Source organism: Saccopteryx leptura, chromosome 10 (genome assembly GCF_036850995.1).
Source record: "Saccopteryx leptura isolate mSacLep1 chromosome 10, mSacLep1_pri_phased_curated, whole genome shotgun sequence".
Taxonomy (NCBI): Eukaryota; Metazoa; Chordata; class Mammalia; order Chiroptera; family Emballonuridae; genus Saccopteryx; species Saccopteryx leptura.
This window is the reverse complement of record NC_089512.1, coordinates 37,360,681-37,383,656: the sequence shown is the minus strand read 5'-3', so window position 1 is coordinate 37,383,656 and position 22,976 is coordinate 37,360,681.

Sequence of the window (22,976 nt, the reverse complement as noted above, 5' to 3'; positions counted from 1 at the left end):
TCTCCATAAAACTTAAGTCATTTGGCAACAGAGACTGTGGCCTCTCAGTCTGTGTTTTTTAGTATCTCCTGACGATGCAAGACACATAGTGACACTCAGTGAACATGTTAGGAGAATGAACAGAACCACACTTCTTTCTCCTCCCTTAGCCAGAGCCGGGGCAGAGAACTCTCCAGGGGCTCCTGGTCAAAATGGATGGTGAGATGGGGGGATTTCAGGGCCCAGACTCATCAGATGGAGGAAGTGTGGGGTGAGAGAGAGAAACAGGGAGGAGACCTCTTTAGTAGGAAAGCTGAGTTACTGTCAGAGAAATGAACCCACCTCCAAGAAAGAACAAACAGCAAAACTTCAGGGGGACCATCTACTTTGCTCAGGAATGCAGTGACAGGGGTGGGAGGAAGGCACACCAGGGGTCTGTGACTTAGAATGAGCACTTCATTTCCTCTGCAGGTTTTCTTTAAGGAGAAATGCAAATAGATAGGGCAAGAATTATGGATAGTATTTAGAAAATTACCATCCATGGGCAAAGACTTACAGGAGGTTAAGAGTTAGATTTTTTTTGCAGTCCAAACACACTCTTCTTCTCTTTCCATGAATATCTGCTGACTCATTCAATTAGCACGACTCCCAGTCTGCACAACTGGGAGCTCTGTTGGGTGCTGGGCCACACTGGTGACAGCAAGTATCTGCACTCACAGGGCTTGTGTTCTACTTCTCATAAGCAGCTTAGAAAAAAGAGTCAAACTTGCAGTGTTGAGTGAGAGCTATCAAATAATAATATTCAAGGGATTTCCCCACTCACTAATTCACTGTCTCACTGATTCATTCCTTCAGAAAGATCTACTGAGTATCTACTAGGTATCAGATAGTTGGTGCTGTTCTAAGCATAAGAGAAGGGGGTTGAATGGGACATTGTCACTGTCAGCAGAGGGCTCAGGTCAGATGAGAAGACAGATAATGCTCATGGGAATGTGACTGTGGCAGTGTCAGGGGAGTGTGGTAGTACTCAAGGGGACTGTGGCATTGAAGGGTGACTATGGTCGTACAAGGGGAACGTGACAGTGCGGGGGAAATGTGGTAGTTTATAGGTGACTGTGGTTGGATAGAGGTGGTGGATAGAGGGGCAGTGTGGTGGTATGGGGAGCCTGGGCAGGAAAGGGTCACTCTGCCTGAAAGGGGCGGAGAGTCTTCCTAGAGCAGGGGACAGTTGTACCTAGTCTTGAAGGAGAGTAGGAATAATGTGGATTTTGGTCAAATTGAAGCTAGTTTGAACAAAAGAGATAGTTTTCTGGAGCATACATGGGCTTTTCTGGAACCCACAGGCAACGGGGTCTCCCAAGGCCTGGCGCCAAGAGCTGGAAAGACTTTTGGAACTGAGGTAGAGGTTTCCTCTGACTTCCAAAGCTTTCAGGTCTTCACCTCTCCTCTCCGCATGTTCGCTTCCTGCTTGCCTCACAGGGGGCCAGCCTTCTAAATTTCTCTGCCTACCCATAGTTCCTGAGCTGGCCCATCTTTGAGTAAAGCAACCAATAGAACCTGACTCATTTCTATTAGGTCCAATTCCACATTCTCAGGAGATGAAATTCTGACTGCCTGTCTTGAGTCAGGTGTCCACCCTTGGTCCAATCAGCTATGGTCAGGGAGGGGCAAAGTCACTGATGACAAAATGGCTGCCAGGTCCCATTCTTTTTTATTTTTTAATTTTTTTACAGAGACAGAGAGAGAATCAGAGTGAGGGATAGACAGGGACAGACAGACAGGAATGGAGAGATGAGTAGCATCAATCATTAGTTTTTCGTTGCACATTGCGATACCTTAGTTGATTGCTTTCTCATATGTGCCTTGACCACGGGTTTTCAGCAGACTAAGTAACCCCTTGCTCAAGCCAGCGACCTTGGGTCCAAGCTGGTGAATTTTTGCTCAAATCAGATGAGCCCGTGCTCAAGCTGGCGACCTCGGGGTCTCGAACCTGGGTCCTCCGCATCCCAGTCCGACGCTCTATCCACTGCACCAACGCCTGGTCAGGCCAGGTCCTATTCTTGAAGAGGGGGTGAGGCGGTTCTGAGGAAGGGCTGAGGTAGGCCACATTTATCCTGGGGGGAGTGTCTTCTACAGCTGCAAAGGTGAGAAGTCAATGAAGGTTTTTAATTTTTAAATCGTTTAAGAAAACTGACTGCATATGAAGTGAAGAGAACAAATACCACCAGTTCAAGTCAAAATCCCAAACAAGAGCTAAGTGGGTGGCGGGAGGGGGTGGAGGGTTGGGTGAAAAAAGCAAAGGCATTAAACAGAAAACAGACCAAAAACTCATGGGCACAGACAATAGTATGGTGATGATCAGAGAGAAAGGGGGACAGGAGTAGGTGAAGAGGGTGAAGGGGAGATAAACAGTGATGGAAGCAGACTTGACTTTGTGTGAACAAAAATACAAAATATACAGATGACGGATATATTACAGAATTGTACACTTGAAACTCATTTAATTTTATTAACCAATGTTACCCCAATAAATTCAATAAGAGAAAAAGAAAGAATAACTAAACATAAAGAACTACATATATAGTGAAGTTTAGATTTAAAAAAATACCAGAGGATTAAGTAATAGCATCTTGTGAAATGTCCATAGTAAAGGAGGAGAGACAATCAAATTCCAGGGTCAGGCTGCACCCCAGAGAGCAGTGTGGAAGCTGAGAGTAGGAAGAGAGTAGAAGCAAGAAATGAAATCTCTCTGGGATGGGAGGTGGGGCAGGGAGACCACAGCAGAGAGGAATAGAAGGTCTGGAATTCCCATCTATGGAGCTTCTGATATCACTGTTTATCCTGTGACCTTGCTGCACGTGGCCATTTTTAATCAGAGAGAAATCATCGGGCAGCTTTCCCAGAAAAGGGGATTTCCTTTTCCCCTTAGATCAAGAATTTCCCAGAAGCCTTTGGGACTGCTGGAATTTCTATTATGAAATTCAGAAATTCTGATAATTTTGAAGCAACCCTGTTGTTACTAATACCAGGACATTTAAAATGGCAGAAAGAGAGACAGAGAGAAAGAGGGGAAGAGAGAAAGGAAAAAAGAAATTGAAAACTTCATAAACTATATCAGATTGTACCATTTTATAGACCGCTTCCTCTTCTTGCTTCTCTTCCTTTCCTGAGCCCCACTGAGCGCTTGGATTTTACAACTTCTTGGCCAGAACTTCCTTAATTCGAGATCACGCTAACATGCCTTCGTTCCTTCATGCAGGCCTTTTTAAAAAATTAAATTAAATTAAATTTAACTTAATTTAATTTAATTTTATTTTTGTGGCAGACAGAGTCAGACAGAGGGACAGATGGGGACAGACAGACAGGAAGGGAGAGAGATGAGAAGCATCAATTCTTCGTTGCGGCACCTTAGTTGTTCATTGATTGTTTTTTCTCATATGTGCCTTGACGGGGGGGGGGGGGGGGTGGCTACAGCAGACCGAGTGACCCCTTGCTCGAGCCAGCGACCTTGGGCTCAAGCTGGTGAGCCTTGCTCAAACCAGATGAACCTGCGCTCAAGCTGGCAACCTTGGGGTCTTGAACCTGGGTCTTCCGTGTCCCAGTCCGACGCTCTATCCACTGCACCACCGCCTGGTCAGGCCATACAGGCCTTTATGCATCCGTCCTGACCGAGTACATGCAGTCACCAGCCGAAGGTACACTGAATGTACAGCTAATTATCAGAGGGTTGTAGAGAAGGAAGGTTCTCAGTGTCAAGACCAGTCCCCACATGTAGAATGACAGGAAAGCCAGCCCCTCAGCGTCACTTGAGACGATCTATCTAATTACGCATTAGCCTCTTTGTTTAGGAGCTCAGAAGTCCTACCGAATTCAGAATGATGTTAAATCAGCCCAATAACATGTATACATTGCCTGATCTGCATTTTGGGACTAGTTTGGTGACCATTATTTATCTAGCTAGCCAGCTTGAAATTCACATATTCCCCCAGCACACAATTAAGGAAATCCAGAGAATGGCTCGTGTTTGATTAGCAGAGGAGGAAATAGGCAACACGGACCTAAGAGACTGAGCTGTCCCATTTTAGCCCCTGGGCTCATGAGTTTTCTGGAGCACATAAGCATGCCCTGTCTTAAGAACTGCTGAAGAAGCATGGAATGGTAAGACTTACTCAAGACAAAACAATGTATAATCAAAGCTTCCGCCACATTCTTTCTAAGAAGCTGATACTTGAAAATATTCAATGAACCACTGGCATTATCTTGCTAAAATAACACATTTCCTTTTCATGTTATTTCAGTTGTTAGAGACAAATGAAACTGATTGTTATTTGGCTGAATATATTTGTGTTGGGTGATTTCCCTTATCCTGACTCTACACCCAAGCCATTCATTTCAACAAACATTTATTAAAAGGTATTAGAGTGGATGCAGGGCTTTTCAAGCTATGAGTCACAATATATTGATGGGTCATGAACTCTGTTGGGCTACAATTGGCATTAAAAAAAAAAGAAATAGAATCAAATGAGATAAAACAGAAAACATCAATGTGAATTATGTATAGTAAGGGTAAATATTGTTACATGAAACTTTTAGTTCAGCTAGCTATATGTGTGTGCATGTATATACTCTACTAGGCTATAAAATTTATTTTTTATTGGGGTCCACATCAAAAATGTTTGAAAATATAGCAGTTAAGAGCACACGTTCTTGAGTTAGCATGAGCTCAAATTCTGTCTCCATCACTTTCTAGATACAGCATTATTGGACAATTATTTAAACTCTCTGAAATGGGGATTATGACAGACTATGACCCAGGGCCAACACTTCCATTTGGCCGGGCGGCACGTGGACCCAATGACTAGGGCACGTGATATTTTTAGAAACCTACTAAAACGTTTTTATTTCTTTTAATATCAAAAAAAGAAAAGAAACTTTAGAGTTGAAGAAAATAGTTTTAAGTTTTCTCTTGTATCATAAAAAATGAATTTTGGGGGCCCCACAAAAGTCTAGTATGGTGGCAATGTCCCTTGAAAGAAAAATTGCGTAGGGCCAATGAACATCATAATGCAGTTGTGACCAAAGTGGAGTGGCTAACTTGCTTCAGTTTTAAACTGAAAGTCTCGGGAACCCCCTCAGTCTTGGACAGATCAAGGTGATCAGCCATCATGCTGATTGGCTTGCTGTGAGGATGACATTAGATGATTGTTGGCAAAGCATGGCAGATGCTTAACCCATTTGTACTCAATAAATGCCTCAACACGTGTCAGGCACTGTGCTGATCTTTGAAAATTTTAAGATAAGACTAGCTGTTGACCTTGGTTGGATAGCTCAGTTGGTTAGAATGTCATCCCAATGTGCCAAGGTCGTGAGTTTGTTCCCCAGTCAGGGCACATACAGGAGTCAATAAATGAATTCATAAACAGATGGAACAACAAATTGATGTTTCTCTCTCTCTCTCACCCTTCCTTTCTCTCTAAAAATCAATCAATAAATAAAAGTAAAAAAAAAAAAAAAGACTAGCTGTTTACAAGCAGTAGAATGTAGTGATTGAAAGTGTGAACTCAGAAGCCACACAACCTTGGTTCAAATCCCAATTGTGCTCCTTATTATCTTTGTTTAATTTGGAGTAAGTTTCTTAGTCTTTCTGTGCCTCAAATTCTCTCTCTCTTTTTTTTTTTTTTTACAGAGGCAGAGATAGACAGGGACAGACAGACAGGAATGGAGAGAGATGAGAAGCATCAATCATTAGTTTTTCGTTGTGCGTTGCGACTTCTTAGTTGTTCATTGATTGCTTTCTCATATGTGCCTTGACCGCGGGCCTTCAGTAGACCAAGTAACCCCTTATTCGAGCCAGCAACCTTGGGTCCAAGCTGGTGAGCTTATTGCTCAAGCCAGATGAGCCCGCGCTCAAGCTGGCAACCTCGGGGTCTTGAACCTGGGTCCTTCTGCATCCCAGTCCGACGCTCTTTCCACTGCGCCACCACCTGGTCAGGCAGTGACTCAAATTCTTTATCGGTATGATGGATATGATTGTAATTGTACTTACTTCCCTGGAAGGTTGTGAATATTAAATAAGTTGGTGCTTTAAAAATCCTTAGTGTATGATAAGCATTCAGTAAGTCTTAGTCATTTAAGATTGTATCATTTAGCAACTTGAGTTGCTATAACAAAGTACTTAAGTCTGGAGAGGAGAGGCTTGAACAACAGAATTTATTTTCTGAGTTCTAAAGGCTGGAAGTCCAAGATCAAGGTTCACATGGTTGGGTTCTCGTGAGGACTCTCTGCCTGACTCTCACATGGCTGCCTTCTCACTGTGTTCTCACATGGTGCAGGTAGAGAGGAGAGCTAGCTTTCTTGTGTGCATTTTGTACATCCCAATGGCCAGAGTTCAGTCACGCATCCAATCTTCATCACTCATTGTCAGAGGACAGGGGAGCCACCATGAATGATTTAGCCTAATTGCGACTCATCCAAATTCAACTACGAAGAGGGGCGTGGCCATTGGATAGGCTTTTGACGGTGTCTGCCCCTGAGGAGCTCACGGTCTATCTGGGAATCCAGACTAAACTCTAACAGGTATTACAGGGTGGAAACGGGGACACCAATGGTACAAATAAAAATGAGGGAGGTGATGTTTCAAGGATGTTACAGGTGTGTGAGTTGGGTCTTGAGGCTTAAGGAAGATTTCTTTAAGCAGAGAAGTGGGGCAGAGGAAAGGAACGGCACAGGGAAGGCTGTGGAAGCAGCAAGAGCGTAGGCTAGTCAGGGACCCACAGGAGAGTACCGGAAGGGAGACCTCAGCAGGCAGGAGTGGGTGATGAGGGATAGGAAACCAGGCAGAAGTAGAGTCAGCCCACATCATGGAGCCTTGAATGCTGAGTTACGGAGATCAGGCTTGACCCTGATGTTACCAAACTCAAGGGCTTCGCAGCATGGGGTGCTCTACTGAAAACTGAGATGTGGTTGCTGTAAGGTAGGTTTATTTACTTGTAGGAAGTAAAGGAGACAGGGGATTCATATCCAAAGCTCTGTCTCCTGGAAGGGAGGCATAGCCATTGCTTATAACCATTATTTGATCAATTACATGTTGATTTCTTCTTTGCAATTGGCTACTTTTACAGGCCCAGGTCCTGTCAGCTCATCCTGTCTACAGCTGCATCTACAAAATATTATGCTACATCTTAACATTTAGCAACAAATAACATTAAGGATGGCCTAGACCTGGAGATCCTTGTCCTATCTAACAATTAGAGCAGTTGGGAGACTGAAAGTTTGAAGTAGGGGAGTGGTTGATTGGTTGAGTCTCATTAGCTGATTGGTTGAGACATGTTTTGGTCTTGGGTGGGCACTTTCTGGGGGACCCATAGTGGTAAGGTTGGGGCTTTGAAGCTACAGGACAAATGGGTGCATCTTCTTTCATGCAACTGAATGGTTAGGGGAGAAAAAAAGTTAAGAAATATATTCCCCAAACAACTTAAAATTTATCTTGATACCAAAACAAGAATATTAAAGTCGCAAAATTAGACACAAGATTTGCAGGAATAATGACTTTCTAATAGAAAACCTCAAAGAAGTTATGAGTTTTGATGAGTCCTGTGGGCTATGAGCTCAGTCCTCTTGAGTCTACATTGACTGTCCTCTGGGATTAGGGGTTTGTTGGTGGAAAATTTGCAAAGCCTGGAATAAATAACAAGGGCAGCAGGAATATTAGGCCCCTGCCCATATATTCCTTACTGGGCCTCCAGAGCCTGAGAACCCTTTGAATTAATAAGCTGCTTCTTCACTGTAAAGTATCTTTCTGAGGGGAGTTCACAGAGAATATCAGGCTGATAACTCAGTGTGAATGTCTCAAAACATACTATGCTAAATTGCCCTATTACCAACTTGGTTAAACTGGAAACTGTGTTTCCAGAATCCTCTTCTTGTACTGTTGTAGGTTAGAGTTGAACAAAAGAGGAACTTGCATAAAATTTGGGAGATGGAAGAGAAGCAGCAGCCATTATGCTCAGAATGTCACTGTGGCTAGATGCAGTGGGTTCCAGCCTGTCCCGGCCCTCCTGCAGCGAGACCAGCTCTTCTCTCCAAATGCTGACCCCAATAATCAACAGCAGCCCAGGCCCATCCCCGGATTCCTGGTTGTGCACGCACAGCCAACACAGGCACCAGCTTCTTATGGATTCCTCTACCTGATTCCTCTTTGCATTCTACTTCAACAGCAGGTATACAATTTAAAATTTTTTTCCCCATTGACTTGAGAGAGAGAGAGAGAGAGAGAGAAAGGAATGGGGAGAGAGAGAGAGGAAGGGAGAAGTAGGGAGAGAGAAGCATCAACTTGTTACTCCACTTAGTTGTTCCATTTAGTTGTGCACTCATTGGTTGCTTCTTATATGTTTTTCATATGTGCCCTGACCAGGGATCAAACCTGTGACTTCGGCATGCCAGGACGATGCTCTATCCACTTATCCACCCAGCCAGGACCAGCAGATATACAGATGGACAGGTTGGGGACTCTCTGATCTCACTCTATCTTCCCTACCACCACTTCGCACCTCCTCCTATCACTGTGTAAGGTCTAATTCCAAATCCCTTATCCCAGAGTTCATTGTGGTTCCGCGTCTCTGATTAAACTTGGATTGATAACAGTGATTTCCTTTTCATGCTGCACTCAGCCCCGAAGAAAGAGAGGTGTTCCTAGAAAATAAAAAGAGGAGGTAAGCTTAAGGTCGTGTCGATATTTGAAAAGGTGAGCCTGGATGGGCCATGGCAATAGGAGCTGTGAGGCCCAGGGCGCAGTGAGGACACACAGAGGATGGGGGATCTAAAGGCCATGGGAGGTGAGAGTGCATCAGAGGAAAAAGCGTTTCTGCTTCCCACTGCCACCAGACTGGCCTCTCACAACAGCTTACTCATTCTGCTCTGGCTGTCAAATGGTTCGTGGAACAATGGCTTGTAACAGATGATGCTTATATCCCCGAGAGAGAAACAGAATCAGAAACCGTACAAAGGCAGGACAGTGGAAAACAGAGCACCGAGTGAAAACAAAGTCGCACTGTGGATTCATTAATGTAGACAGGACTCACATGAATTCCTTTTGTAGCATTGACTTTATAGAACCACATCTTGCTTTATTGTCTTCATATCTGGGGTCATGTAAGAAAGTTATAAGTAGATCTCTCCTTGTTGACTTTGCTAAAACGATTCCTGAGAATGGTGTGTATTCCATCGTTCGTGACCCAATTCATAAAGATCCATGTACAAACTGTCCTTTCAGAGTTCAAATATGGGAAGAAATCCTGAGTCTTACAATAGTTTGGAAACATTCATTCATGAGGCAAAAAAGAAGTGTGACACTTATTTTATTTTCCTTCTTGTCCTGTTTGCCAGGAAACTCAGAGATACGTTTTCTTGCTTATAGTCAGGAGTGTTCTTTAGTTCGAGTGGGTGTGATCATTTTGCCCTTGGTTCCTTTGAGAGACCCATTTAACAAGTCTCTTTGTGGTGGCTTGAGGCAATTTTGTCTATTGACTTCGCTAAAGGTCCTGTCTCTTGCCTTCTCCATTGGTTTTGGAGACAACCTACAGAGGAAATATTTTCTTTCTGATACTTGACACCATTCCTTTCCATTCCACCCAAGAAACCAACATGATCTTCGACTGAGAAGAAGCCAAATGAGAAGGTGGAGGCCTGTGTCTAGTTTGGACACAAATGAAATTACACTTATACACGGACATTTTTTTTTCTTTTTCTTTTTTTCTGAAGCTGGAAACGGGGAGAGACAGTCAGACTCCCGCATGCGCCCAACCGGGATCCACCCGGCACGCACACCAGGGGTGACGCTCTGCCCACCAGGGGGCGATGCGCTGCCCCTCCGGGGCGTCGCTCTGCCGCGACCAGAGCCACTCTAGCGCCTGGGGCAGAGGCCAAGGAGCCATCCCCAGCGCCCGGGCCATCTTTGCTCCAATGGAGCCTTGGCTGCGGGAGGGGAAGAGAGAGACAGAGAGGAAGGAGGGGGGTAGAGAAGCAAATGGGCGCTTCTCCTGTGTGCCCTGGCCGGGAATCGAACCCAGGTCCCCCGCACGCCAGGCCAGGCCGACGCTCTACCGCCGAGCCAACCGGCCAGGGCCTATACACGGACATTTAAAAATGGTTCTTTAAGTCATGAAATACAACTTTTAGTCATGGAACACCTTCAGGGTTGCTCATTTGTATAAAACTGTTAGAAGCAGCTCTGAACAGTCAATAAAGAGTTTTCAGAGTCATATGATGACTGTGCTTACAGGTTACCATAGAAACCATGGGCTTGTTCTGATGGTTGCTCGGCTTTCTCATCCCAGTTACTCAAAAAATTCATAAAAACTGTTTTCCAATAGAATCATATATAGGAGACTTTATTCTTCTTTAAAACTTTTTGAAAATGTAGTTTTATAATTTGTAATAAGAAATTAAATTTATAAAGAAAAGTTTGTTATGAGAACAAACTGAATTCCCATTTGTAAGGTTGTAGTCCATAAATTTGATCATAACAATTCTATTCCTCGGCTACAGAAAAGTGGATTAAACTCAACATGGATAATTTAATCTGAAACCCTGAGGGGAATTCAAACTGATTCTAGAAAATGTGAAAAAAATAAATGTCAAGGAAAATTCAATCTCACTTTATTAAAGAAATAAAAGATCTGGGTAGCACAGGCCAGTTTTAACTCTCAGTAAAATGTCAAGAAATGACATAGTAATGATGTCATTGCAAATGTCCAAACACATACACTATATACACACACAAGTGCACACACACACCACGTAAGCACAAGGAAGGTAAGGACTTACTTTGTTTTGCAGTATCATCAAGCCAAAATATTGTCTTGCAGTAGAAGCTACTCGAATATATGTTGCATAAATTATTAGAATACAAAAGTCATACAAATATACCAGTATAGATGAAAATACCACCCTCAAGTGGGCATATTCTCCGGTAAGTGCTTTGCATTGTAAGAACATAAATATATGAAGGTCTATGAGATGATAAGTTAGGACAATAGAATGAATTGGAGAGGATATTGCAGAGTTAAAGAAAAGTTAATACTGTTAGGTATGTAATAAACTCAATAGAAAGGGTGGGGCAAAAGTAGGTTTACAGTTGTCTGTAGGGAAAACAATACAATAATTAATAAATAATTATACAAGAAATTTTTTGTGTTTCATGTACTCTCAACTGTGAAACTACTTTTGCCCCTTCTTATAGTTATCAGTAGGCATGGCCAGAAGTCAAATTTTGGTGGAGAGGCCTAACATAGTCACAATAAATGCAGAGAAAAGAGAGAAAAAGATAATAAAAACTAGGGAGAAGAAGAAAGACATAGAAGAGAGCAAAGTGATTCTCTGAGGGCTTTGAAATAGAGACTCAAACAAATGGGACCGAAAAATACTCAACAGATATGATACAAAAAGGTTGCATTGAAGTGGAAGAATAGAATTTCTAATAGAAAAAACCCGATGGAGAATGATAGCAATCAAAGCACATCTATATTCTAAGAACTTGAAACATGAACAGAAATACTCAGGTCTCCAGGAAGAAGAGTAGGGGTAGAGAGATTGGTCTTAGACTTTTTCACAACGACAGTCAAATCCAAGAAACTGCGAAGTGGTATCTGCCAAGTTCTGAGGGAAAGAAAGTGTGACCCAGAAACTTGTGCTAATCAAGTTCTTATTAACATATAACAAAAGCAGACATGCCCAAACATGAAAGAAGTCAGGAGATAAGTTCCTATCAGCCATCAGCCCTTGGAAAACTCATTAAAGGTAAATGTATTTAAACAAGAGATGAATCAAAATAAGAATCCAGGAGTGCCCTGGCCGGGTAGTTCAGTTGGTTGGAGTGTCATCCCAATACACCAAGGTTGCCAGTTTTATTCTAGACAGGGCACATACCAGAATCAACCACTGAATGTATAAATATGTGGAGCAACAAATCAAAGTTTCTCTCTCTCTCTCAAAAATCAATCAATAAAAAAAGAATTAAAAAAAAGAATCCTGGAATGAAAATGCTGAGGTAAAAGTATCCATTTAAATTATAAGTTCATTTAACTATAGATAGACCAAAGCTGAATGACAAAATGAATTATAGGTTACAGAAAAGAATGTGAATAAACTAAAACTTGATAAAGTAAAAATGATGTGAGAAAAAGTATTTAGAGGGAAAGACAAAGGGAAAGGGAAAAAGTATAGCTGTGCTAATAATTACATTTTTTTTAGTATAGAGACAACTGATACTATATAAAATTGAAACATGTATTTAAAAGAAATGCATACTATTCCAACCTCTTAGCAGTTTCATCATCTTTCTTAAAAAATAAAACCCTGGATCCAAAAGAATGTTATAGTAACTAACATTTCTCAAGGTAAAAAGCTATTTATCAAAAGTTCAGTATTTCTTTTTTTTTTTTTTTTAATTTTATTTATTCATTTTAGAGAGGAGAGAGAAAGGGAGAGAGAGAGACAGAGAGGGAGAGAGAGAGGAGAGAGAGACAGAGAGAGAAGGTGGGGAGGAGCTGGAAGCATCAACTCCCATATGTACCTTGACCAGGCAAACCCAGGGTTTCGAACCGGCGACCTCAGCATTTCCAGGTCGACGCTTTATCCACTACACCACCACAGGTCAGGCAAAAGTTCAGTATTTCTTTAATTTTAATGTTATTTTTTTCTTTTTCTCTTTCTTTTTTCTTTTGTATTTTTCTGAAGTGAGAGGTGGGGAGGCAGAGAGATAGATTCTCGCATGTGCCTGACCGGGATCCACTTGGTATGCCCACTAGGGGGTGATGCTCTGCCCATCTGGGGCATTGCACCATTGTAACTGGAGCCATTCTAGCACCTGAGGTTAGGCCATGGAGCCATCCTCAGCACCCAGGCCAACTTTGCTCCAATGGAGCCTTGGCTGCAGGAGACGAAGAGAGAGATAGAAAGGAGAGTGAGAAGGGTGGAGAAGCAGATGGGCGCTTCTCCTGTGTACCCTGGTTGGGAATCAAACCTGGGACATCCATAAGCCAGGTCGACACTCCACCACTGAGCCAACTGGCCAGGGCTTGTAATTTTTTTCTTATATTAAATTCAAGTGAAATTAAGCCTTAGTTTGTTCAAAAAGCAGCATGTATAGCATGAACCTTATCCTATATAATTGGTTCTGATTGCCTCTCTTTAATAGGTCTCTTTTGATCAATACTTCTTAACGGCAAGCATAAACAGAGAACTGGAAAAATGATCACCAAATGCTAGCAAAGGTTACTTCTGGAGGGTGGAATTTTAAGTAATTTATTCTTTCTTTCTTTTCTTTTCTTTTCTTTCTCTCTCTCTCTCTCACTCCCTTTCTTTTTCATTTTTTCCTTCTTTTTCCAAGTGAGAGGAGGGGAGATAGACAGACTCCTACATGTACTTGGACCAGGATTCACTGGGCAACTCCAATCTGGGGCCAATGCTCTGCCCATCTGGGGCCACACTTGCAACCAAGCTATCTTTAGTGCTGAGATGGGAGGCTCCATGAAACCATCCTCAGTGTCAAGGGCTGATGTGCTCAAACCAACCAAGCCATGGCTGTGGGAGAGGAAGAGAGAGAGAGAGAGAGAGAGAAAGAAAAAGAGAGAAAAAGAAAGGGGGTGGGGTGGAAAAGCAGATGGTCACTTCTTCTGTGTGCCCTAACTGGGAATCAAACCTAGGACATACACATGCTGGCCAATGCTTTGCCACTGAGTCAACTGCCTGGGGCCAATTTATTTTGTCCTATTTGAACTTCTCAGTATGGCTTAAGATTTCCATAATGAGCAGACTTTTTAGGTTTTTAAATTATATTGGACTTCCAGAAGAGTTGCAAGAATAGTACAAAGAATTTCCATATTCTCTTCATCTAGATTCCCTAAATATTAATATTTCATCACTCTTGCTTTATCATTGTGTGTGTGTCTGTGTGTGCATGGGTGTGTACTTCCTTATTCCCCTGAGTCATCTGGAAGTAGGTTGTAGACATGATGCCCTCTTTACTCTACTCTTAAATATGTCAGGCAAATTTTCTAAAAGCAAAAACATTCTTTTTAGTAACAATAATACAATGATCAAAAATCAGGAAATAAACATTGGTACAATACTAATACATACCATTACCTGACCTACAAAGCTTATTCAAGTTTTGTCAATTGTCCTTTATGGAATGTAGACATATAGAAATGTGTTCTTTATGGAAAAAGAATAATTCTGGTCCAGGAGCCAATCCAGGTGCATGGGTCACATTGAGTTGTCATGTCTCTTGGGTTGTCTTTCATCTGGACAGTTGCTCTGTCCTTCCTTATCTTTTGTGAACTTGAGCTTTTTGGAGACAGTGATTTTAGAGACTATCATTCCATTTGAATGTGATATTTTCTCATGATTGGATCTAGATCCTGCATTTTGGCTGGAACAGCATGGGGGGCTGTTTCTCCCCACCCTCCCCCCTAAGTGCATCATCAGGAAGCACAATAGCAATGTAGCTCATGCTTGGAGCATGTATTGTTTTAACAGAGGTCATCATCAATTAAAAACAAAAATAAACCCAGGGCTACCTTAATGCTGCCCCAGCGACAATGGAAAAAGAGTGAACAGACACGTATGTCAGTGTCAACCAAAGCAGCCACCTGTTGGGAAGAAGCCTGGCCGAGTAGTTCAGGAGGTATTTTGACAGTGTTCACAGTGTGAACTCCTGAGGGGGGCTTGTACAACATCCTGACATAGTTGCAGGTATGGTCAGAGCTCTGGCATGAAGTAGATGGCATATTCAACTTGGGGACTTTGAGGAGAGTTTGAATGACAGATTATGTTAGAGGTGTAGGGTGTCAAGGAGATCACATGAAGCAGTGTGTGTCCCCAGGCTAGGAGCAATGGGGCAACCATAATCGTAATTAATGAGTCAGGAAAGTTACTAAAACAAAAACTAGTGGGAGAAAGTCCAAGGAGTGACAAAATACTTACATAGTCTTAAAGTACCTTCCCATAAGATACTTATCCATTACACAGGGGAATACAACAACTTTATAGTGAAGAAGCTTGACACACACCACCTTAACCAAATGATCAAAGTCAATATCACCAGGGACAGGGCCATTGAGACCATGTGCCCCTTAATCAGTTTCATGGCATTTCAACCTAACAGTGCACCACCTGAATCATCTCAAGGAAACATCCAACAAACCCAAATTGAGGGACATCGGACAACTTGTTAGTTGAATTGTGTCCCCCAAAAGATATCTTGCCATCCTACCCCCTCAGAATGTGACCTTATTTGGAAACAGGGTCATTGCAGATGTAATTAGCTAAGGTGGGGTCCTTCAGTGTGCAGTGGGCCTTAAGCCAATGATGGATGTCCTTATAAGAGGAGGAGGAAAAACACAGGGACACAGACAATGAAGGGAGGATGTCATGTGAAAGCAGAGGCAGAGGCTGACACGCTGCACACCGAGGGACACCAAGGATGGCCGGCAAACCTCCAGAAGCTAGGAACAGGCAGGGCAGGACCCTCCCCTTCAGAGTTTGGAGGGAGGGGAACCCTGCCATCACCTTGATTTTGGACATCAAGCCTCCAGAACTGTGAGACAGTACACTTCTGTTGTTTTAAGCCACCCGGTTTGTGCTAATTTGTTACAGCAGCCCCAGGAAACGAATACACCTGTGCTTGTCAACGTGCCACTGTCACCAAACACAGATGCAAAGACTGAGGACTTTTCAGTTCAAGTATTATTATTATTTTTTTTAACGAAGGCGATACATGTAGTGCAATGGAAAGCTGGAGATTTTTTTTTTAAATTGCTTTGAGCCAGAAAGGAAGGGAGGGAGAGACTGAGAGATAGGAACATCGAGCTGTTCCTGTATGTGCCCTGACCAGGATCAAACCAGCAACCTCTGGGCTTTGGGATGATGCTCTTAGCAACTGAGCTATCCAGCTGGGGCATATTCAAGTAATTTTGGTAACTGTTTCCATCTGAGAGCACCTATAGCACCACTGATAATTCTACAGGAAGTTGGAGACAACTTGTCTTAATTACTCAGGTCTGCCAAGTAGGCTTTTTAGTTTAAAATCATGCACCTCCTATACACGTTTTTACTGTCCATCAGTAAGAATTTTAGCTGCAGAAAAACAAAATGAAACAACAAAATACCCATCATCTGTCCAAAGAAATTGAATAGTGTGTTGTTCATCTACTTTGCAAAGCTCATTCTCCTAAATGCCACATGACTGTGTGTCCAGTTCCAGGGTCACCCTGAAAGCTCGATGCCTGTGGTGTGCATTACCTCTCCCTCTCCAGAGGAGAAGAAAATGGAGTATTTCCCGTTGGTCATGACGGGAAAAGTGGGATTTCTGTTGACTCTGCAGCACAGCGTTATCTATGCAGAGATCGGCTCCAGTTCCCCTTCAGGCTTTTGTTCAAAATTACCAGTCTATATGATCCAGTTAAGCCAGTTGCTTTAGCTGAGAAAATACTTTTATTTCTTCACTCAACTAGCAGATTAATTTCTTGAACCCAATTGGACCTGCTCTGCTGTTGTGTTAGGAAATTGAGTTTCCCATCAAGACTGGGCAAGGACATAGCATGAGTCGCCTCTCCCCTTTTTGTGTGTTGGGATATCCAACCTGGAGACACTGGACAACTTTAAGGTATCGCCTGAGGCCAGATTACTCTGTGGGGAAGATGAATCATCTTAAAGTATGTATCTTAAAGTATGTAGTGTTTTCGTCTGACATGATTAGGGATGCCAGATAATTTTTTGGTAGAAGTATGTCTCATGTAATAGATTAGACATGTTTCTACTAAAAATTTATTTATTATTTACATAAATTCAAATTTACCTGGGCAGCCTGTATTTTTACCTTTTATGTCCAGGAATCCTGGATAAGAGGCTAGTATTGTTCCAAAGAGGCATCATCCTCTTCTGTCATTTCTCAAAACAGAAAAGATGATGTAAGGGTCTATAAATGAATATCTAGTGGCAAAGTGAGCTAAAAAATAATAACTAACTTATTAAATTTGACCAAGAAGGTGTAAGATTTCTACACTGAAAACTACAAGCCACTGATGAAAGAAATGAAAGAAGACAAATACGTGGAAAGGTACCCTGTATTCATGGAGTGGAAGAATTAATACTATTAAAATGTCCATACCATCCGAAGCCATTTGTAGATTCAATGCAATCCCTATTCAGATTCCAATGGCATTTTTTTTTTTTTTTTTTTTTTTTTTTTTTTTTTATTTTTATTTTTTTTTTAAATAAATTTTTATTAATGGTAATGGGATGACATTAATAAATCAGGGTACATATATTCAAAGAAAACATGTCTAGGTTATTTTGTCATTAAATTATGTTGCATACCCCTCGCCCAAAGTCAGATTGTCCTTCGCCACCCTCTATCTAGTTCTCTGTGCCCCTCCCCCTCCCCCTAACTCTCCCCCTGTCCTCCCTCCCCCCACCCCTGGTAACCACCACACTCTTGTCCATGTCTCTTAGTCTCATTTTTATGTTCCACCAATGTATGGAATCATGTAGTTCTTGTTTTTTTCTGATTTACTTATTTCACTCCTTATAATGTTATCAAGATCCCACCATTTTGCTGTAAATGATCTGATGTCATCGTTTCTTATGGCTGAGTAGTATTCCATAGTGTATATGTGCCACATCTTCTTTATCCAGTCTTCTATTGAAGGGCTTTTTGGTTGTTTCCATGTCTTGGCCACTGTGAACAGTGCTGCAATGAACATGGGGCTACATGTGTCTTCACGTATCAATGTTTCTGAGTTTTGGGGGTATATACCCAGTAGAGGGATTGCTGGGTCATAAGGTAGTTCTATTTGCAGTTTTTTGAGGAACCACCATACTTTCCTCCATAATGGTTGTACTACCTTACAGTCCCACCAACAGTGAATGAGGGTTCCTTTTTCTCCACAGCCTCTCCAACATTTGCTATTACCCGTCTTGTTGATCATAGCTAATCTAACAGGTGTGAGGTGGTATCTCATTGTAGTTTTGATTTGCATTTCCCTAATAACTAATGAAGCTGAGCATTTTTTCATATATCTGTTGGCCATTTGTATCTCTTCCTGGGAGAAGTGTCTATTCATGTCTTCTTCCCATTTTTTTATTGGATTGTTTGTTTGTTTGTTGTTGAGTTTTATGAGTTCTTTGTAAATTTTGGAAATTAGGCCCTTATCTGAGCTGTTGTTTGAAAATATCATTTCCCATTTAGTTGGCTGTCTGTTTTCCAATGGCATTTTTATAGAAGTGGAAAAACAATTCTAAAATTTATGTGGAACCACAGAAGACTCCAAATAGCCAAAACAACCTTGAGAAAGAAGAACCAAGAGGGAGGCATCACACATACTGATTTTAATCTATACTATAAAGCTATAGTAGTCAAAACAGTAGAATACTGGCATAAAAGCAAACATATAAACCAATGGAACAGAATTGAGAGCCTAGAAATAAACCCATGCCTATATACAGTGTGTTCGTAAAGTCATGATGCACTTTTGACCGGTCACAGGAAAGCAACAAAAGACGATAGAAATGTGAAATCTGCATCAAATAAAAGGAAAACCCTCCCAGTTTCTGTACGATGATGTGGCAGCATGTGCGCATGCACAGATGATGACGTAACACTGTATACAGCGGAGCAGCCCACGGCCATGCCAGTCAAGATGTGGACGGTACAGAGGAAAGTTCAGTGTGTTCTATGGCTCGCTAAATTCGAATCTGTGACCAAAGCGCAACGTGAATATCGGCACGTTTATAACGAAGCGCCACCACATAGGAATAACATTACTCGGTGGGATAAGCAGTTGAAGGAAACCGGCAGTTTAGTGGAGAAACCCCATTCTGGTAGGCCATCAGTCAGTGACGAGTCTGTAGAGGCTATACGGGATAGCTACCTAAGGAGCCCTAAAAAATCTGTGCGCGAGCTCACATCGAACTGCACTGAATAGGTATGAACTGGGAGAGTTTTCCTTTTATTTGGTGCAGATTTCACATTTCTATCATCTTTTGTTGCTTTCTTGTGACCGGTCAAAAATGCACCATGACTTTATGGCCACACTGTATTTGAGAATACTCAATGGAGAAAACATAGTCTCTTTAATAAAAGATACTGGAAAAATTGGATATTCATATGGAAAACAATGAAACTAGACCTTTATCTTACACCACTCACAAAAATTAACTGAAAAGGGACTAAAGACTTAGACATGACACCTAAAACACAAGCAACAAAATATATAACAAGTGAACAAGTAGGACGACACCAAATTAAAAAGCTTCTGCACAGCAAGGGAAACAATTAGCAAAAAAATGGGAAAAAATGTTTGCAGATCATATATTTGAAAATATTTGATTGTATAATTTAATATCTAAATTATATAAAGAACTCACATTACTCAATAGCAAAAAAAAAAAAAAAAAAGCAATACCCCCCCCCCCCCAAAAAAGCCCATAAAAACAGTTGACCCTTGACTAATGTGGGTTGAACTGTGCGGGTCACTCCCATGCAGAGGGATGACTGTATGCATTGTTTTATACCATTTTATATAAGAAACTTGAGCATCCACAAATTTTGGTATCCAAGGGGATCCTGGAACTAATCCCCCACAAATACTAAGGGCCAACTATAGCTGAATTTTGGGGGGCCAAATTTATATGTGGATTTTTTTATTGCACTGCAGGGTGGGGCATGTGTGTTAGCACCCCTAACCTGAGTTGTTCAAGGGTCAACTGCACTCCCATTAAAGAAATGAGCCAAAAAGCTGAATAGACATTTCTCCAAAGAAGATACCTAAATGGCCAAAAGGCAAATGCAAAGGTACTCAACATCACTCATCATTAGAGGAATCTAAATCAAACCACAATGAGATGATCACTTCACACCTGTTAGAATGGTTACCATCAAAAAGTTAAGTGATGGTGAGAATGTGGAGAAAAGGGACCCTTTGTACACTGTTGGGGGATTATAAACTGGTACAGCTACTATGAAAAACAGTATAAATTTCCTCCAAAAATTAAAAATACAGCTACCACATTATCCAGGAATTCTACTTCTGGGACTATATCCAAGAAAACGAAAGCACTATGTTACAGAGATATCTTTACCCCCATGTTCATAGCAGCGTTAAGCAGTATTGTTTACAATATCCAAGACATGTTAACAACCTAAGTGTTCACCAACAGATGAATGGATAAAGAAGTTGTGGTATGTATGTTTGAATATGTGATTACACACACTGGAATATTATTCAGCCATTAAAAGAGGAAATTGTGTCATTTGAGACAACTTGGAGGCATGGCTGGACCTTGAGGGCATTATGCTAAATGAAATAAGTCAGACCGTGGAATCTTAATAAAAACAAAACAAAAACCCCCAAACTCATAGTAAAAGATCCCAGCTTTGTGTATACCAGAGGCAGGGTGGTGGTGGATGGGCAGTGAGGGAATTGGAGGGAGGTGGTCAAAAGGTACAAAGTTCCAGTTATAAGATTCACAAGTACTAGGGTTGTAACTGATGACTACAGTTAATATTGTCGTATGGTATAGAGAGAAGTAGTTAACGGTATACCCTAAAGGTTCTCATCACATGCAAAAATTTTTGTATCTATGTGAGATGATGATGTTAAGGTACTGTGGTAATCATTTCACAGTGTAAGTGAGTCAAATCATTATATTGTACAACTTAAACTTACACAGTGCCGTATGTCAAGTGTATCGCCATAAATCTGGAAAAATACAGAATATAAGCAGGGTATTTAGAGGTAATCAGAGACTAGCATAATGCTTGATGATTCTTGCTGAATCACCTTATTCAAAATCAACAAAGACCTGAACCGGATGTCTATTTTCATACCTTCTATGATAAGCTGAATTATATGAAGGGGTCATGCAAACTATAAGGTGCTGCTCTGCCTGCTTGGCTTTGTTTCTGCTTTTTTTTTGCTTACAGAGACAGAGAGAGAGTCAGAGAGAGGGATAGACAGAGACAGACAGACAGGAACAGAGAGATGAGAAGCATCTCATCTCTGTTTTCGTTGCGTGTTGTGACACCTTAGTTGTTCATTGATTGCTTTCTCATATGTGCCTTGACCACGGGCCTTCAGCAGACCGAGTAACCCCTTGCTCAAGCCAGCGACCTTGGGTTCAAGCTGGTGAGCTTTTGCTCAAACCAGATGAGCCCACACTCAAGCTGGCGACCTCAGGGTCTTGAACCTGGGTCCTCCGCATCCCAGTCCGACGCTCCATCCACTGCGCCACCGCCTGGTTAGGTTGTTTCTGCTTTTATATGCACATCAAGCCTCACCGTCGAGATTGTAAACCCACCAGAGCAGAAACTATGCCTTCTTTTATAATGAAATCCCCAACACCGACAAAATGTCTGGGCACCAGCAGGTGCTCGGAAGTGTAATAAATAATAATGATGGTGACTTAAGGACCTTGGTCTTGAAAGCCAGGGAATATTCTAGCCATCTCGTTGGGAGTAAGGCCAGAGGCCAGTGGAGTTACCTGGTCTGGAAATAGAGCTCATCTGTTTTCAGTGGAGTCCACCGTAACTCTTCTCTGGTCTGTCCCAGAACAAATGTCTGTCCTTGACACCGACACAGCAGCAGTCTCCCTGCCACCTGTCAGCGGACTGCTGCCAGAGTGTAATTGTACCGGGTGTTGTGAGAGGAAGCCTGAGTTAAATAAGGCCCTGGCAGAGTCAGGAGGTGCCAGCAGAGCCTTTTCTTACCTGTTAATGAAGCCTCATTAGAAACAGCAAGAACCTGTGCTGAGGACTGGAAGCACCAGCCAGCCATGGCTCTCGCTGCCGGAGGATGATTAATGTCATGATTTACGGCAGTGGCTCTTTGAGATTACAGAGCAGAGGATATGGTGTGTGCAGCCTGGCGTATGGGCTCGGGGAGGCTCAGGACAGGTGCAAATCTGTTCTCCCCTTCCTCCAGTGGCTGCAACGGCTTCCAGGGTCGGGACAACACATGACTATTCAGACACAGATATACCGCCTCCTTTGGATGGCTGACCTTTTGGGGCCCTCCAACTGCATTTAGATTAGGGATTTTGGTCTCAGTCAGGGGGAAAAATTTAACCATAACAAGGAAGAAAGGAAACAGAGCTTAGTGTACGGTGCATGCAACGTAGTGAGGCCAGCTGCACACGGTGCCTTCCCGGGAGGCCCTGGAACCCAGCAGTTAATTATGGGCACCCCTGGTGTGCAGCTACGAAGGGATTGGTGCTTTGCTGAAGTGTACCATTAGGTGCTGTCTTGCCGGTTTCTCTGCCTCAATCAGAATTATGTAAAAATCTCATGCAAATTAAATAGCCATCCTGCCCATGTGACTCACTTAATACAATCCCTTTGACCCTAGAAGCCCAACAGAAAAACCAGTTGGTGCAATTTCTTCCAGGAGGCCCCCATTCCTTACTTCGCTTCTCTTCCAAGCTTTCTTAAGAGCCAATAATGTTTCTTTTTTGTTGGTGTTGGCTGTTTGGCACTGCAGGTTGTGGGGGAAGGGTGTCTCCAAATGTGCCCATAGTAGACACGTCCCTGTCTGGATTGGCACTTTATGAGGACAAAGACTCCGCTTGGATATTTTAGTCTGTAATTCTGTGTGACAGGTGGACGGATGCTTAAGGGGAGAATTAAGAAATTGAGGTTGGGCTTCTTGTGTGTGTGTGTGCGAGCGCGTGCGTGTGCACGTGCGCATGTGTGGTTTTAGAGGCACTGAGAACCTGCGCTAGGACACAGGTGGTGGTTTCAATTTTAATCAGAAGCAGGGGAGTCTTGCCTGGGTAGGTGGCAGATGCAGGGACTATATTGGGCTGACCCTTGAAGACAATACTGAGGCTACAAGTGAGGGAAATAACCACAGCCTAATTAATCCCCCACAGGCTTAAACTGAAGTTCCCTTTAAGCTGATTGAGAGGAGCTCTGCCAAAATCAGAGAAATGTGTGTGTC